General features: G+C 36.2%; 1 non-coding gene across 1 annotated transcript; it reads right to left on the minus strand.

The window, feature by feature from the left end:
- Nucleotides 1-4,959: 4,959 nt before the first annotated feature.
- Nucleotides 4,960-5,163, minus strand: LOC120769840. The gene has a single exon (XR_005704894.1). It is a non-coding gene; the product is annotated as a small nucleolar RNA U3 (small nucleolar RNA).
- Between the last annotated feature and the right edge of the window lie 11,197 nt (nt 5,164-16,360).

The raw sequence follows: 16,360 nt of genomic DNA on the forward strand, positions 1-16,360 counted from the left end.
GTTTTATTTCCAAAACAAGAAGAGTAATTGTTGAAGAGACACAGTCCTCAAAACATTTTTTATTAAATAACAAAGATGTTTTGGTGAGAAAATTTATTTACCAGCAAAGAATGTGGCTTTAAAAATAATCCTTGAAAGTAAAATGCCTTATCTCTATATCAAAGTAACCTTTTAACAATTTGTACAATTCCACGATGTCACAGATGCAACAAAAAGACTTTTTCAAAGCAATGAGTAGCCCCTTGGAAACAATTTAAGAAAGAATAATATGCTCGAAGCATTTACAAAGTTTTTATACACACTGATTTCATTATATATACCTATGGTTGTTTGTAAACCGTTTAAAAGCATGGGTGAAGCCCAAATAAATAGGTTTTGATAGATATATTCACTCGAAAATTATTTTAAATACATGCGACCCGATATGTAAAAACTGCGTACAACGAATCATAACTCATACAAACGTCCCGAAACATTTTTTATTCATTAGTGAATATAATCTAATTTTAGCATTTTCTGCATACAAAATGATTTTACTGTAGTAAGTAAGTTTAAGCGATTTATAACCGGAAATCATATTCATTTATTTTTATCCTCTTAGACACTTTTTCAAATCCAACCTAACCCATGAGGAGGATGTTCACTAGCGAAGTGCCAAGTTGTGCTTTTTTAGACTTTATCTATTTAATATATTCATACAAGTCGCTATAAGCAGCAAAAAGCATTCACATACCTTGTATAGTGATTTCACCTTTAGTATCGCTTTCGAACGCATCCTAAACTACCGTACCATCATCTATGAAATGACAAACTGGGGCTGACTAAGGAAGTGGAAAAAACTACTCAACGATACCATTGCGTTGAGGAAGCATATTTTAACAGCTGCCACTTTGCAGGTAATTAAAAATGTCGCAAGTTGGCATTCGCACAGGTGCCGTGTTACTCACACCACTTTAATTAAATATTCGGTTTACAAGCGAGTGAAACTTTGTATGAATGTTTGAGTATGTATTTATTCTCTTCTATGGATGTACGGGGCGTTCATAAATAATGTTTTCGTTTTCCAAAGTGTAAGTATTATGTGCAAAGATTTTTATTTACTATCTCGCAGGACACCACCAAAATACTAACACTTTGAAGATATTAATACTGATCGGGGATTGTTATCTTAGTCGAAAATAGAAGTGGACGTGGAGGAGTATAGTATCGTGTAGACTTAAGTAGCGCGTAATATCGTAGTCGTATCAAATCAAGTGCATTTTAGCGAACTGCATATAACAAATAATGATAAATTTACGGAAACCATCTTGTTTGTTTGCTTGTAACGGGTGATCCAATTATCAATACTTTTTTCAATAGCCTTTTTTGACAGATCGCGCGTGACGCTTCAAACTGTCATGTAATTTTTATTCAGTATTGTTTGGCATTTTATCATGGATACAATTATTTGAACAACGAGATCTTAAACGGAAAACACAAAATACAGCTTATGCATGAACTAAAGCTTTTAACTTTCTGATTTGTTACGTAAGGAAACTCGAAATGATTCACCCCTTAGAATACAGGCGCTGTGCTGTGGTTGGTTGTGTTGTCCTGTGTGGTGATGTTTGAGAGTGGACAAATTGAGAGATCTCGACATCTTGCCAATCCGTTCGAAAAATTTTTGTGAATGTTGATGAAATATTAAATATTTTGCATCTTATTTACAATTATCAGGTATTGCTTTGTCACAGGGTATCAGTATTATTGTATTTAGTTTACTGCGGTATTGGCTTGGTTCTTATATTTTGTCTGTACTAAGAGATGTACTAAAATTTCATTATAGTTAAAAATAGTGGTAGAAAAATGCCAATTGCAAGAAAACAGTGCTAGTTTGATAAATACTTCTGGGCCCTTAGAAGAATATATTAGGTTGGAAAATATCTCCCTTCCACCTTTTTGCCTTTTGAATTTCGCGGCTATGTATAAACCGTTACAGATCTCGTTTCTAGCAATACTATACATGTTTGATAGGTCTTGACATAACCTACAAAACAACGCTATGCGTGATTAGGTTGGATATTGCGTTCAACAGTTATAGTCGTCTAAATGGAAACAGATTATCGAACGAAACTCATATTTTAACTAAATCCGATCACTGTAACACTTTTTACAAAGCATTGAAAAAAGACCAAAAAAGCGGAAGGGAGATATTTGATACCTAATATCATCACCAATATAGAGCGCTTTATACATAGCCGCGAACTCCAAAAGACGAAAAGGCGGAAGAGGGAAATTTTCTAACCTAATATATATATTTGTCACAATATTGACAGCAATACATTCAAGTGATACGGAAAATAAACAAATTTATAAAAATGAAACGAAATACTTGTATGTAATAACATTATAACTAGCCCATGACTGCTTTCATGTCAGCTGTTTATGCAGTCATACGTACACCGCAAAAGCTCTTAATATTGTAAACTACTCTTAGCAAGAATTCCTCCAGAGTCATAGTTTAGTCTACTTTTATTTTCACACGGCGAAAATTTTGACTGTCATTTGTGCAGTTTATGGCAATTTATTGCGGTTTTTATTTGGTTTTCACCCCCATTGCTTGTGTTGCTGCCACTTGTGTAATCAATGTTGCTTATAAGAAGTTGCGCTTCACTTGCAGAAGTGTGTGGTTCCGAGTGTACATACGTCGTTCTTTACTTTGTTTGCCCAGATTATATTCAGTTTTATAGTACAAGTACTCAGCAGCATACATACATATGTACGGTAATACACTGATCTCCTTGAGGTATTCAACTTAAGAGTTAATAATGTGTTTTTGCGATACTAAACTTTATTAAGTTCTGCTTGCATATAAATTTCACATGCCTTCAATTGCAAATATAATTTTACTGCAAACTTCACCAATTTCCCCTGCGTTCACTTGAATACCTTTCTTTTATTATAAACATAATTGCATTTAATAATAATATTATATTTATTTTAAGCGTAAATGTGAAGCCACAATTCAGTGTTTATAAGCTTTTCTATATTCCTTGCGGCTTTGTAATTAAGATAAAAGCGGTTTCAAAAATTACCGAAAGAAAAACAAGAAAAAACATTAACTTCGTTTGCATATAAACCATAATACTTACCTATACAAATACAAAATATTCCGTAAAAGATGTTGATTTCGATCGGTAATGACACCATTGCCATAGGCTATAATCGATATATAATTTCTTGAATAAATCTCATCAATTGAAAGAGATTTCTGTGCAAACATTTGGTTACGATCGTTTAGTTTGTATGACAGATATTTGGTATAGTGACCCAATATCGACGGTTTCAACAAATAGACAGCTTATTGGGGAGAAAAGAGTGTGAAAAAATTTTCAGAGCGATATCTCAAAAACTGAGGGACTACATAGTATGCCTATATACAGACAGGCGAACACAGCGAAATCAACTCAGCAGATCATGCTGATTATATATTTATGTATTTTATAAGGTCCTCGACGTTTCCTTAGGGTATTATAAACTTCAAAATTAGTGTAGCGAAATTCTAATTTTCAAGTTGACTGCTTTTTGCATACAAGGGCCTTAAAATTCGATGTTTCTCATACGACATAGTGTACTATAAGATAAACATACAATATATTTAATGTATACGATAACAGTCACAGTTACAATAACCGCACAAGTGGAGAAAACAATTACAGTATTCATATATGTATGTCGCTTGTCAAACTAAAAAAAAAGGTGCGTGGAGTCCCTACGCGCGGAAGAAGTTATACTTCCTGGTGATATTCAGAAATGCATATCATTTTGTATGACAGAAAACTAGAACATTTAAATTCATTATGCACATTTTATAAAGCAAAGTCTAAATGAAGGAATTTTGACTCGGAAAGTAGTTCTGTCTCTTCGTTGCGGAAGGGAATATGCAGCGTACGTATGTACTCTTCGAATTGTCATATTATAATTTGTATATTTTATATCATGGTGTTTAGTCAATTTCTTGTATTCATTATTGGCGTTGCATTTGTATTGCGCACAAAACTGGGCCAAAGTAAAATGAATTTTCTTTTTATTTTTCTTTGCAGTTTTTCAATAAATTTAAATAAGTTTCTTAATAAATTTAAATAAGTTTTTTGATAAATTTAAATAAATTTAAGTAAAATTACATGTATTTTCATTTATATTTAATTACCAATAAATTTTTTTAAAATTATTTGCCCTAGTTGTCCATTTTATTTTCTCATGCATTTCAGTCGATTTTTGTATAGAAATTTGACCGGCGTAGAAGCAAAATGCGAAACAATCATACATATATTATGTCGTTTGCACATTTGTCTGTATGTTTGCGAAAGAAAATGTTCTACAAAAGCATATTTCTATACTTAAACAAAATACATCGTATATTTCTTACATGCATAACCAAACCGTACTTAAGACAACACCACGAAAGTGTCAATAGTGGTGTTGGTGGTAAGCACATAAAAAGTCACAATGTGAAGGCAGGTTCGAATCTCGACGGACTTAGTCTTTAATTTTTGCATTTTAACATCGTATTACTATACTAATAAATATTTTTCTTACTAATAGAAATTAAATTTATCACAGCAATATACCTAATATACATATACATAATATTGCTGTGATAAATTTAATTTCTATTAGTACGAAAAATATTTATTAGTCATCGTATACTATTGTTAAAAGGCATACATCTTTCTATCCTATCTTGTGTATCTGCACATGCTCATATGAATGTATGTATATGCATGTGCGCGTTCAGAAATTCAAAGAATTCGCACAAAAGATAGACGAAAGAAATAAAGTCACATAAAATAGTTGAGAATTAGCAAAAATGAAAGACAAACGAAAGGAAAATAATGCGCAAGCATACATAAGCGTACTGTACTTATTGACCGCATTAATTTTGGGTAAAACCTTGGAATTTATTCACTATGTAAAATCACCACAAAGAAGTCGTTTTATCCGTTGTAAGAGAGCGATTTTCGAAGAAACATCATTTCTAATATGCCACGACACAATATTAGAAATGAAGTTCATAAACCTCACGCTGTCAGATAAAACGATATACCTCGTCATCACGGGTCGATTTCCAAAAAAATTTAAATGAAGACTAACTACAGAAATGATCCTGTAAAATATAGCCTTAATTTTTCAACGGATAACGCAGAGTATTTCAACCAAAATATACGCAAAATAGTTGAGAATTCGCATAAAGGAAAGACAAACTAATGAAAAAGAAGCATAACTTCAATAATGCACAAGCATACAAACATACATATGCGCAGCAGTAGCAAGGAAATCCATTGTATATTTCTTTCATGCATAACCAAACCATAATTAGGACAACGCAATACAAGTGTCAATGGTGATGTTGGTGGTAAGCGCTTGAATAGTTACGACGAGCACGTAGGTTCGAATCCCAACAGAATTTATTTTAAATTGAATATGTCACCAACCAAAAATTGAAACATTGTTCTACAAAAACAACAACAGCATAAGCATGGTAACATTGTGTTGTTGGTAGAAAAGCCGAGCTGTGCCGAAAGAAACGAACAAACGATCGCCGATTGTCACCGCTTCGCTTGCTGCTCGAACATCTTCGCAGACATGGTTGCGTAGATTCATATTGAGCAAGGTTGCGCAACCTGAATCTATCGCAACCTTTTCCGAACTCGTATAAGAAGTATAACTTCAAAACAACAAACAATTCATGCGCAAATCGTATAAATGTGCAACTATTTGGTCGGGATACGCACCTTCACGGCATTCAGCGCCACGTGGTACTCTTTCACAAGTTTGATATAAAACGGCAACATTTTGCCTAGCTTCTGCTACATATGTATATTCCTTCACACGAAGTCTTTCATGAAGCAACCAATCTGAGCCGTCCTCAATATACATATGGCAGATTTTAAATTATGGTAACCAGTGTAAAAGTGACAAATCTCGCCTCTGCACTCTAACAGTTGTTTGTTAGTACGCTTTGTTCCATCTATTCGCCAGATGGTCAGAATAGTTCGATGCGAATATGAGAAAGAGATGTTGCGTGAGGTTAGAGGTTTGAGAGAGAGATACGCACTACGATTGTTGTGCGTGTATGCTTGAGCCACTGCGAGAGACAGAGATACAAGTATGTTCGTTGCAGCATTTTCTGGAGAACATTGTCGGTATGCAAAAATGCTGGCGGACGGTCTCAAGTTGACAGTGGCGTGATCAAGTTTATTCGCCATATACAATCCGCGCAATAAAATATGCAGAATCCGAACGATAACCCGACATCAGAAGTGGGATCAGTGCCAACTCCTGCATATTCTGAAGATCAGTGGCGTACTATTATGGAATTGCAAAATCGCAATTTCATCGAGATGTGTAAAGCTATGCAAGCGTCTGTGCGTCCACAAAATCAAGTGGTTTTGCCAAAATTTAACTCAGATGTAACTGGAGCTGATGCGACTCAATGGTGTGCAACGGCAAGCATTATTATGGACGAACAGCAGATTGATGGCAGCGCACTTATCATGATGTTGAGTAGCTGTATGCAGGGCAGTGCTTCAGCGTGGCTTGCACAGATCTGCTATCCCGGCATTAATTGGGAGCAGTTTAAGGAACTATTTATACAGCGCTTCGAGATTAAGGAAACGCCGGCAGCTATGTTCCTGAATCTGCTGAACAGCCGTCCAGCCTACAATGAGTGCCCTGCAGTGTACGCAAATCGTATGGTGACGTCATTGACCATAAAATGGCGCAATATGAACGCCGAGGAAATAGCTGTATTCACGGTACTTGCGCATATGGCCGATTTTGACAACCGTTTGCAGCGTATGGTGTTTTCGTCAAATGTACAAACTAGAAGTCAACTCCAGATGGAACTGAAAGCATTTACATTTGACAAAAAGCGGAGTGCTGGAAGTACTGAGGGTAATAGCGGCGACTCCAAGCGAGCCAAAATTGTGTGCCACTTATGCAAGAAACCAGGACATAAAATGGCGGAGTGTAAATTAAAGCGGTCTGAATCGGAGAATAAACAGCATCGCGATTTGCAGAATGTGACCTGTTACCGGTGTGGACAACTTGGGCATCTTGCGAATCGGTGTATGAACAATGCAGCTAAATCTGGAGCAGTTACTGACAAGAAATGTAATCAATGTTTTGTGGCTGAGCCAAAAGGAGTTTTGACACACCAGGGTGAGATCTTTCCTATTTGTTTTGACTCTGGAGCAGAATGCTCGCTTATTCGAAGTAGTGTTGCCGATAAATTTGATGGCAAATTTTAATCAAAAATTAATCTTGTCATAATACGAGGTATTGGCGACGCTGGCATTTCAAGTAAGCTACAAAGACTGTCTAGATGTATTATTAATGGAAATATTGTAGAAGTACTGTTTCACGTCATAGCAGATAAGCATCTCACAAATGATATTGTAATTGGTAGGGAAATCCTTAGTCAAGGATACGAAATCATCTTGACACCTGATAAATTTGAATTTGTTAAGTCTAAATCTGTAAACGTCTGTAAGGTATCTGAGCCATCTGCCTTGTTACTTAATGTTGATCTTGAAATGAGTGATAATGACAAGGAAAACTTAATTAAATTACTTAAAGACTATTCAGCTTCATTTATTGATGGAATCCCTTGCACAAAGGTTAATACGGGTGAAATGACTATTCGATTAGTTGATCCAAACAAAACTGTGCAGCGGCGTCCATATCGTTTGAGTCCAAATGAAAAGGAAATTGTACGTGAAAGGATAACGGAATTGTTAAACTGTAACATTATTCGACCTAGTTGTTCTCCCTATGCTAGCCCTATACTCTTAGTTAAAAAGAAGAACGGATCCGATCGACTTTGCGTTGACTATCGTGAACTGAACAGCAATACTGTTTCGGACAGATATCCCTTACTACTTATCAACGATCAGATTGCTAGACTTGCGGGTGCAAAATATTTTACTTGTCTGGATATGGCTAGTGGATACCATCAGATACCCATTCATCCCGATTCTGTTGAATATACCGCGTTTGTTACACCTGATGGGCACTATGAGTATCTGACAATGCCATTTGGCCTCAAGAACGCTCCGTCTGTTTTCCAGCGAGCCATTATAAACGCATTGGGAAATCTTGCATATTCTTATTTAATAGTCTATATGGACGATATAATGGTGGTGTCACCTACCATAGAATTAGGTATGAAAAGATTGAGGATTGTGTTGGATGTATTGACTGCAGCGGGATTCTCTTTTAACATAGCAAAATGTGAATTCTTAAAAACTACTGTACAATACTTGGGGTATGAGGTACGAGCTGGAGTGTTAAGGCCTAATCCGCGAAAAATTCTTGCGTTAAATTCCTTGCCACCACCGCAAACAGTTCGTAGCGTAAGGCAGTTTATAGGATTGGCGTCTTATTTTCAAAAATTCGTGCCTCAGTTCTCACAGATTATGAAACCGATATATTCCTTAACTTCAAGTAAAAGTGAATTTAATTGGAATAACGAGTTGGAAGATATTAGAAAAAATAATATTGCTATCCTTACAAATGAGCCTATACTTGTTATTCTTGATCCACAACATCCAATAGAGTTACACACAGATGCAAGCTCTTACGGTTATGGTGCAATGTTAATGCATCGAATCAATGGTAGTCCTCATGTAATAGAGTATTTTAGTAAAACTACCTCCCCTACAGAGTCTAGATACCATTCATACGAATTAGAAACCTTGGCAGTGGTAGAATCCGTTAAACAGTTCCGTCATTATTTAGTTGGTCGTACATTTGTAGTGTATACTGATTGTAATTCTCTTAAATCATCGCGGACAAAGATTGATCTAACACCAAGAGTGCATCGTAAGTGGGCGTATTTGCAGTCGTTTGATTTCAAAATAGAATATAGAGAAGGTAAGCGCATGGCGCATGTGGATTTTTTATCAAGAAATCATATTCAGGAAGCCACCAAAGTTGAAAAGTCTTTAGTCCCTGAAAAGCGTGTAAACTTGGCAGAAATCTCAAGTGACTGGCTTGCTGCTGAACAGCGCCAGGATTCTAAGATTACTGATATCATTAACAAACTTAACTCTAAAGCGTTGACAAATGATGTTGCACAGACTTATGAGTTGAGAAAAGGTGTCTTGTTTCGTAAAGTTCAGAGAAATGGAAGAACCCGTTGTTTGCCAGTAGTGCCCCATGCATTTCGATGGTCAGTAATAAATCAAGTGCACGAATCCCTCATGCATTTGGGATGGAAAAAGACTCTTGACAAGACTTACCAATACTATTGGTTTGCTAAGATGAATAAATATGTTAGGAAGTTTGTCGATAGCTGCATTACATGTAAAACTGTTAAGGGTTCATCTGGAAAGATAAAAGCCGAGTTACACTCAATTCCAAAAGTGAATGTGCCATGGCACACGGTGCATATCGACATTACTGGAAAATTAAGTGGGAAGAATGATCTTAAGGAATACGTGATAGTACAAATTGATGCCTTAACAAAATTTGTTTATTTGTTCCATACTTTAAGATTAGATTCTGACAGTTGTATTCAGGCAATGAAATCATCTATTTCTTTCTTCGGAATACCGCAGTGTATAATAGCTGATCAGGGTAGATGTTTTACGAGTGGGAAATTTTCAGAATTTTGTACATCACAAAAGATTAAGCTTCATCTTATAGCTACAGGAGGCAGCCGTGCAAACGGTCAAGTTGAACGTGTGATGAGTACACTTAAGAATCTACTGTCAGCGGTTGAATCAAGTCACCGATCTTGGCAGGATGCTTTAGGTGAGGTACAACTTGCTTTGAATTGCACAGTGAGTGGTGCAATCAAAGCAAGTCCCCTAGAGTTACTTGTCGGCAAGGAGGCTCGTCCTTTAGGTTTAATTCCACCGTATGAGATGGAGGTAGATAAAATTAATGCTAGAGATAGGGCAATTGAAAATATGAACAATCAAGCTAGACAAAATAAGGTTCGACAAAAATGAAGCAGCAGTTGAACGACATAAAATTGAAGATTTTGTTTTACTGAAAAATGAAGAACGGCATCAAACTAAATTGGATGCAAAGTTTAAAGGACCATTTTTGGTTAGTGAAGTTCTAGAAGGAGATAGATATATCTTGAAGTCATTGCATAATAAGAGAACTTATAAATATTGTCATGAAGATTTGAGAAAGATGCCAAATGGTTATGTTCCGAGTGAATTGGAGTGCCCGCCTGAGACTTGTTGAAATGGTTGTAATATATATATAGTTGTAATATTGTGTAAAATGTAAAATAATGAAAGGTTATGAAATAAGAGAAAATGTTAAGCGTAAGGTAATATATCGAATAAATAAATGGTATTTGAAATTGATGAGTAAAAGAAAACACAAGCTATAATCATGAATTTATAAGTCATATTTGTAATATTAAGATTACAGTACACGAGGACGTGTAATTGTCAGAATGGCCGTGTCGGATCTTAAATTATGGTAACCAGTGTAAAAGTGACAAATCTCGCCTCTGCACTCTAACAGTTGTTTGTTAGTACGCTTTGTTCCATTTATTCGCCAGATGGTCAGGATAGTTCGATGCGAACATGAGAAAGAGATGTTGCGTTAGGTTAGAGGTTTGAGAGAGAGATACGCACTACGATTGTTGTGCGTGTATGCTTGAGCCACTGCGAGAGACAGAGATACAAGTATGTTCGTTGCAGCATTTTCTGGAGAACATTGTCGGTATGCAAAAATGCTGGCGGACAGTCTCATGTTGACAGTGGCGTGATTAAGTTTATTCGCCATATACAATCCGCGCAATAAAATATGCAGAATCCGAACCATAACTCGACACATACATATAAGTGCATACACATATGACTCAATGTATGGTTCAGTGAGTGCTTATGAAACCCTGAACAGGGAATATTAAGTTTGCCACGAAGTTTGTAACACCCAGAAGGAAACGTCGGAGACCATATAAAGTATATATGTATATAAATTATCAGTATGTTGAGCTCAGTCGATTAAGCCATGTCCGTCCGTCCGTCCGTCTGTATGCATACGAACTTGTCCCTCAGTTTTTAAGATATCAACCATTATAACATATAGCCGCCATACAAATTGAACGCTCGGAATCAAGTTCTTCTATGGAAAACTCTCACATTTGACAAGATATATTCCCGAAATTTGGTACAGATTATTTTCTAAGGCAATAATGTAATCTCCGAAGAAGTTGTTCAGATAGGCTTACTACAGCATATAGCTGCCATACAAACCGAACGATCGGAATCAAGGGCTTGTATGGAAAACTTTCGCATTTGACGTGGTATCTTCACGGAATTAGACATGGATTACTGCTTAAGTTAATAATATAATCACCGAAAGAATTGTTCAGATCGGATTACTATAACAAATAGCTTCCATATAAACTGAACACATAGTTACTAAAAGAGGTGCACCTGCGAGGGGTATATTAGCTTCGGTGCAGCCAAAGTTAACGTTTTTTCCTGTTTTATTTAGCTTCGCAAATGACTGAATGAACAGTCACACTTAGACGGGAAAGGCTAAGTTTGGATGCAACCGATCATTTTATACTCTTGCATCTTGCAAGAATCAAATCCAGGGAAATACTTTAAGGTGTAGAACCATTCATAAAGAGTAAAGTTAGCGGGATGATTGATTGAAATTCTGATATTAGTTATAAAGGGGCTAGGCCAAGTTTTCGCTCAAATTTATCTATTTATTAGTTTACCCATTTTACCTATCGAAACATAACGTTGCATGCCAAATAACATCCATCGAAATATTTTCGAATCGAATTACCACTAAATCAAAACAAAACAATATTTGTGGCAACCAGCCAGAAGACACATAACCAAAGGCATGAAGGCAGGCAATATTTGTCGGTTATTAGCCACAGTTTTTTACACGATGAAAATTCGAACCGAGAAAATATATTTATATTGTATTTTCCATCGAATAAACAGTGAAGAAATATTTTATAGCTAAGTCGTAGGAGGGTGAATGAAATAGGTGCTACAATACCCATTTCACACTCCTAAAGACATTTTTTCACAGCTGCATTGTATATACTATAATTCAATGCTTTCAGAAGCCTAACAGCAATGAAAGAGTGAGGTGTTGCGTGCAACAAAAAGTTCGTTGAAATAATCTTAAATATTATGTTTGTATATAAGACATACTAAGTATATCTCTCGGTTGTTTGCGTTTTGTGCTGTGACTTAGGAAATATTAAAAATCTTAACTTGTTTTTGCCAAAAAAAATAGGTACAACTCAACGGTTTAGAAAATTCGAATTGCCTTTCACGAATAAATCGCATAAAGAAATGTTATATACTTGTATATACGAGTAGTATATGTATACATATAAAATGCTTGCAAATTTATTACCTTTGATATTTTTTTATTTATTTGGCAAAAAACACTATGTAGAACTATACCTGTAGCAACATATTGCAAAGTACTTGTAAGAGGGTACCACAACTTAAAAATGGTCAAAATTTGGGCATGCTGCCTTATGACGCATTTTCAAATCCGACCTATACCCATGAGGAGCTTTTACCGTTACAAAGTGCTAAATAATGCTTCACTTAAACTAATTGAATGCAACCTAAATCACCGTACCATTATTTTCGAAAGGACAAATTCGGACTTACTCAGAAAACACAAGAAACCTACCATTGCGCTGCGGAAGCATATCTTAACAGATGCCACTTTCCAGGTAATTAAAAATTTCGCACTTTGGCAAATGCACAGGTGCCGTGTTACTACACCACTTTAATTAAATATTTGGTTCGCAAACGAATGAAACTTTCATATGCATATTTGAATGTGTATTTATTCTCTTCTACATAGGTATTTATAATGCGTTCGAAAAATAACATTTTAATTTTCCAAAATCTACTTAGTATCAGTGGCGTGTTTGGAGGGCCGGGAAGAGATCGCTGATGAAGACCGTGCTGAGAGACCTGCGACTTCGACAAACACAGATAATGTGACTCGTGTGTTCAAATTTCATAAATTTGCTCCTCCTGGATAAAGTGCCTACGCCAAGTTTTACGTGAAGGTTAACAAGGGACTTAAACGAAGGGTCAATCAGGTCCGACAAAATATCTCAGCCGATTGGAAGTTACACCACGACAACGCCCAGGTCTTTCTTGTGAATAGCTATCTAACAAAGGACAGCATCCCAACGCTGCCGCAGCCGTCCTACCGCTCAGATGTGGTCCCACCGGACTTTTTTGTTTCCTTGCCAGAAAAGCCTGATGAAAGACAAGAATTTTGAAAGGACAGAGGAGATGAAAGCAGCATACGCAGAAGGAGCCTATTTTGAATGTTTTTAAATAATTGTAACGATTAGTTTAATAATTTTTTTTTTTATCGACTCAGTCCTATTACTTTCCGGACAAACCCTGTGTATGAAAACTGCACATAAAACTGTTACGTCTAATATTTGCGTTGCAAGTTGAGGTTTCCTCTCATGGCACAGAATACAGAATAGTTCATAAAGTGTTTTTAAGAGCAGCAAATATGGAAGAGAGATGTTGAAAAAGACAAATAAAAGTACAAATAATAGATATCTTTAATAACTATCTAACACAATATTAGAAATATAAAGTTTTATGCTGATACTTATATATTTTGAGAAATGTTGAGCATTACTGACACACATAGTCGAAAAAGCGTACTTGTTATCACGATGATCCCATACAACTAGTAGGGAAATATCAGGGAATAAAATACTGACGATATGCAAACAAGCGTGAGAATTATCGCGGTATCTAGTTGTCATGCAACTGCAAATGCGGTAGATTATTTGCAACAGACTTATGTTTGCTCTCACGTCAGCTGTTTTCTGCAGTCATATGTACACTGTTAAATCTTTTGGTATTTACAACATTTCTTGGCGAGAATTTCTCCATAGTCATAGTTTAATTTATTGTTATTTTCACACGTCGAACATTTTGGCAGGCACTTGTGCAGGTTATGGTAATGTGTTGCGGTTGTTGTTCGCATTATGACAGCTTTTCGCCAGCGTTGCATTTGTTAGTTCCACTTGTATCAAAAATATTGCATATAAGAAGTTGCGCTTCAAGTGCAGAATTCTGTGATTCTGACTGTGTACAACAATGCGTATAAATAAATATGTATGTTTATATATAAACCTCGTTCGCCATTTCTATTCCATTTACCCGCAGTACTCTGTTGCATTTGTACTGTGTGGATTTAAGCGAATACATCCAGCATCTCGAAGTATTCAGCTATCAGTTAATGATGGGTTTTTAACTTATTATATTTTTACCGTGTCTGCGGTTAATTTTTTCAGTTTCCTATTAGTTAATATATGCTCTACACGTTTTCATTTATAAGTATAGGTTCACTAGAAGATTCCTCTTTTAAGGTTATCATAATAACATGTACAATATGTAAAGATAAGCTTTTCTATATTCTATGAGGACACCTCATTAAAATAACAGTGGTTCTAGTGCAAGCACTTGCTTCCGATCGCTCAGTTTCTATGAGAGCACAGGACGTTTGCGAAATTTCAAATCGATATGTTGAAAACTGAGGGACTAATTCGCATATATACAGACAAACAGACAAGCAGAAAAGCAGCTACACAGACGAACATGACTATATGGAGTCAATTCGATCTGCAGATCTTTTATGTATAGATTTGATAGCGTCTTCGATGGCTTCTTCAAATTATTACAAACATCGGAGCAAAGTAATTATATCCTGTGCAGTGCATGAATATATATTTTTGCTATGCATATGGAATGTTGCTCATACTTCGTGTGGTGTACATATTTTGTTAAAGATTTAGTGAAGTAGATGTGGAAATATAACTGTGATATAGTCCTGTCTTATAATTTGCGAAATACTTAATAACCAATTACATAATATTTATAAATTGGCTTATACGACAACGCGCATGCGACGCAAAACACTCAAGCAGTATTTCTGCCTCCCTCTGCTTCCAACGTCGAACTCAGCATCATTCCATCAAATGTGATATTCGCAATTTACTTCCCAATTACCTACTCAGTCCGAAGTAGACCTGTTGGCAAGATTTATTCTCCGTTGGATTTCGAGTCTGACATTGTTGATGTTGTTAATACTGGTTCCAAGATAGACGAAATTATTTACGACTTGAGTATACTAAACACTAATGATGTGACATTTTAAGCTGAAGTATTATTAATAGTATAAACAGTATGAAGAAAAACATTTTTTTTGGTGCGGAAGCAATTCAAAGCAATTTCGCCATTGTAGCGAGCGACTTGTGACACGGCGCATTATCTTGGTGAAAGAGCACTTTCTTATTTTTCATATGGAGCCGTTTCTCAGCGATTTCGTCCTTCAAACGCATCAATTGGCCAATGTAACTATTGCTATTGATGGTCTTACCTTTTTCAAGGTAGTCGATGAGCAAAACTCCATGAGCATCCTAAAATACTGAGGCCTTAACTTAACAGCCCACATTTGCGTTTTTAGCCGCTTTGGACGCTTCTCACCGACTGCAGTCCGCTCGGCTGACGACCGCTTTGACTCCGGAGTGTAGTGATGGATCCAGGTTTCGTCCATTGTCACATACCAATGCAAAAAATCCGGTTTGTTCCAGCGAAACAGCTTCAAACAGCGCTCAGAATAAACGACACGTTGTCGTCACTTTGACAACAGCTTCTTCATAGAAAAATGTTCAGGCATAATAGTGTACACACTGCTGTATGATATCTTTAAGTTGTCAGCAATTTCACGCAATTTCAATTTACAGTTTTCAAAAACGATTTGGTGGACCTTTTTGATGGTTTCCGGTGCGATTGCGGTGCGTTCAGCATCTTCAGCGTCTGTACGATCACGTTTAAAGTCAGCATTTTTGATGGAGCATATTTCCCGTAGCACTTTTCAAGCCATTGCTGAGCTTGCACTGTGTTTTTCTTCATCAAAAAGCAATGATAAATCACCACATGAAACTGTTTCGAATCCATTGTTTTGAGAATATCAAGACAGGCGTCACCTAAATCACTGTAACTCGTGAACCAAACATCAGAATGACATGAAATTTTGACAGGTATCTTTTGAAGGTTGGTACTTATGAAAAATCATACGGAACTTTTGTTGGCAACGCCATCTATGCGTCGGTCCCGGGACTTATTGATCCACGTGTTACATACATACAAACAGTTAATAATTGCTTCGGCGCTCTTGCAATGAAAACACTAAATTAATAGCTATGGCTAAATTGAAAGCGAATAAAGTGCTGTAAACAATAATCACGCCATCAAACTTTAGCTAATGGGGCAATTATACAAGTGACTGATTTCGAGCTTTGCGAACTTTTGTT

The sequence above is a fragment of the Bactrocera tryoni genome, chromosome 2, assembly GCF_016617805.1.
Source record: "Bactrocera tryoni isolate S06 chromosome 2, CSIRO_BtryS06_freeze2, whole genome shotgun sequence".
Classification (NCBI taxonomy): Eukaryota; Metazoa; Arthropoda; class Insecta; order Diptera; family Tephritidae; genus Bactrocera; species Bactrocera tryoni.